The sequence below is a fragment of the Pinus tabuliformis genome, chromosome 2_2, assembly GCF_031772625.1.
Source record: "Pinus tabuliformis cultivar Carrire ecotype Pingquan chromosome 2_2, CPIR1, whole genome shotgun sequence".
Lineage (NCBI taxonomy): Eukaryota > Viridiplantae > Streptophyta > Pinopsida > Pinales > Pinaceae > Pinus > Pinus tabuliformis.
The window spans coordinates 1,310,376,959-1,310,380,523 of NC_142300.1; the positions used below are offsets into that span (position 1 = coordinate 1,310,376,959).

The following is a 3,565-nucleotide window of genomic DNA, read 5'->3' on the forward strand; positions in this document are numbered from 1 at the left end:
CGTCTAATAATTCGGTTTCTGCAATGTGTTTGAAACAGTCGACATTGGTGCGTAAGGGTTGCGACAATACTGGAGTTACGAATATCTGAAAGCATGAATTGAACTATGAATCCTATTCCACAACATACTTAATGATAAATGATATTTAGATCAAATGCACTAGCATACAATGTTTGGTAGTTTTTCAAGAAGCATACCCGTCGGCAGTGAAACCCTAACCCAGTGAAATCCTCTTCCATTTCCCTTGCCGCTGCTAGCAACAACGAAAATTCGACCGTCATCGGCGCACTCTCTTCTTCTTAGAATTTGCATGTCAATGCCCTGCTGCTGTAGACGGAACTGCTAGCCTTTATGGATTTAGTTTAGAATTACACGAGGTATATTTATCCTAGAGATTAATTATTAAATTGATAAAATAATTTTGACCTCGGTCCTAGAGTCAAATTAGCCGTTGGTCAAGTTAGCCGTTGGAGGCTTTGCTCAGACTATTTAACTTGCTAGGCTAGATCTGTTTCTTCAACTTGTCCTGACGATGAACCACACTAGTTGGTTCGAAACACGTCGACAAATGATATTCCATGTGATTTTCGCCGAAAAATCTCTCTCAAAATTACACGAGGTTTTAACAAAACAGGTGCATTGCAGCGTTCCTACAGAGGAATGTAGCACGGTCTTCATCCAGACGCCATTTACCGGCCTTATCCAGACGCCATTTACCGGCCTTGTAGCTCTCGACTACGGATCAATGGACACCATGGATCAACGAATCCATATAAACCCTGAGTTTCTCAATTTTGGAGATTTGCTAAACTCCAGTTCATGCTCGTTCGACGATTTGATCGGTAGTTTGAATCTTGCTGGGTACACTTGCGGATTTGTAGTGGAAGTTACGGTAACAACAAAAACTGGCCTCTTTGTTCGAAGAAGGGTCCAACAGTAATAATTTTGACTGCAACGACGGTAACATCTACTTCATATAGTAGTTATTACAGTAATGCAGTGCCATTGGATTGGCAAACAAATAATAATAACATGATCTTGTGAGTGATGGAAGATTTTTATAGCTTGTTATATGGTTAGAGATTTCTGGAATAACACATAATTTAGTTTGGACATGTGGAACAGTGTTATTCCTAAATTTTTTAACAAAATAATCCACTGTTTGAAGAGATCTATAAAACAAAGACACAAATACATAACTTAATTGGCCAGATCATGCACCCATCTTACACTTCAAACAGATCTATAAAACAAAGACACAAATACATAACTTAATTGACACAAATACATAACTTAACTGGCCAGATCATGCACCCATCTTACACCTTAGTAAAATCAAAATGATCAGTTGAATCAGAGTTTACCATAATCGGCCTGATTTTATTCAATTGGTCCAGGTTCCATTCTCAGTGTACCCAATAATGGTCTTACTTGAAAGAAGACAACAATATTCTCGTGAAGGAATACCTCCTAGCAGTAAAAATGGGTGGTTTATGTTGAAACAACCTTCCAAAAAAACCTACACTCAACATTTTTGCTCTATATTTCTTTTCATAAGCATGAAATTTTTTAGGTTGATTTTCAGTAATGTACATAATTCAATGTCTGATTGGATTTAATTGTACAGGAGAGTGATCACTATATAATTAATTGAAATTCGTTGTGTTTTTTAAAATAGTTTATTTTAGTGTAGAATTGTTGTTTGTGTTTGTTAAATAATCAAATCGAAGATAAGGTTTTGCTTTTATTTGTTTTCTTGATTAAATTAGTGATGACTTTTTGGTTTAAATTTATTATAATAATGAAAGTTTGCAAGTTATTGCAGATGGTTGTTTTGGGAAATATTGATATGTAAAATTGTAAAATATTGATTATTAATTTAAAATTCTATATTTAAAATTAAATAGGGTTTAAGATTTAGAAATTTTTTTATTACAAATTTTGTGTGAATGTAAAGTTTTAGTAAAAATGAATTTTTTTTGTTTTTAACTATAATTAAATTTATTGAGTTACTTGTATTTTATAAATACAGATTTATAATTATTTGTATTATTAAAAGCTTTTTGAAATTATGTAGCTAATTTCCAATTCTAAAATTTAATTGAGCATATATTCAGGGATTGCCTCTGTTCTTGGCTAAATAATCTTCCCAAATATTTTATTCTTTCCATGTATCTTTACCTCTTTAAAAACAATTAAAAATATAAACATTATATCCCATTACTAATGCACCCAATCATCCGAACCTATGACTATAACTGAAGTAGAAATCTCACTTAATGTGTAACCAGATCAGTCTTGTTTGTTGATTTATAAATAATTGATCCATACAAATATCACAATTACCATCGATCACACTGTGTTGGTGTACATGCACTTAGACTAGCTGTAGACTAGCTGTGTTGGTGTACATGCACCTAGATTAGCTCCAGTTAACTTATTGCTTGCATGTGGCACATGTACACATTAACATAAGATAAAGCACACTTAGCTTTAGTTAGCTTTAGTTATTGCATGTACAACTAAGCTTAACTTAGTTGCTTTTGTGTATTTATTCTAAAACTCATATTGTAGAATTCACTTTCATTCTTTTCTCAATTCTTGCTCGCTTCCTTCCTTCTCTTGCAAGCTTGTTATTGTTTTGCAGATCTAGATCTATCTGTGTATCTCAAAAATCTTACATGGTATCAGAGCACAGGGATTTGTAATCAGTGCACAAGCAATTTTATTTGCAGGTTCAGAAGATTGAAGCAACAACAAAGAATGGAGTCTAAATTGGAGTTTCCACAATCGGCAATTCTCACTCCATATAATTATTTCGAATGGAAGCCAAAGATTCAACTTCATCTCAGAAGTAGAGGCTTATTTCGAATAACCATGGGAACGGAAGTTGAACCAACATCGGCAATGGAGAAAACAAGATATTTCAATCGCATGGACGAGGCCTTCGGCATCCTATGGTTATCTATTTCTCCGGAACTGCTATTTCATGTTGAATCATGTTCAACTCCAAATGAGGTATGGAAAATTTTGGAAAAATTGTTTGGAAAACAGGATGAAATGTTTAGAATGATAATGATAGACGATTCGATCGCAATCTATAGAAATCGTCGTAAAAACTTTAGCTTAGAACCGGAGGACCCGCATGTCGCCAGCCTGTACGCCTCCAACTACGCCAAGGTCTCCACAATCTGCTCCGACTTACATTGCCGCTGAAGTGGCCGTCTTCCCCTTGAAATTGGATTATTAATGTTATGAATGTCGGTTATGGATGTCGAAAAAGGGCTGCACTTGAGCTTGCTCTTTACCAAACCCATATGATAATTTTCTGCGCCGCTTCTTCTTCTGTGCTGCTGATACCCAAGCATTGTTGCTCTTGAAAAGAAGAGAAGCCATGTCTGAATCTGTCAACAAAAACTGTAACTTCCGGTTAGGAAGAAGAAAGTAAAGCTGCCCAATCTGCAATCGATCATCATCGCCCAGAACCTGGGAGATGTTTTGACCGACGTAAAGGCCATCTGAGTTACAGATGAAGTGGCCCCAATATTCTCGCAGAATTTCTTGG

The 3,565-nt window shown here is 35.4% G+C and overlaps 1 pseudogene; it reads left to right on the forward strand.

Moving 5' to 3' along the window:
* The first annotated feature begins 216 nt into the window (after positions 1-216).
* LOC149198331 (uncharacterized) lies at positions 217-1,044 on the forward strand (annotated as a pseudogene).
* Positions 1,045-3,565: the final 2,521 nt, after the last annotated feature.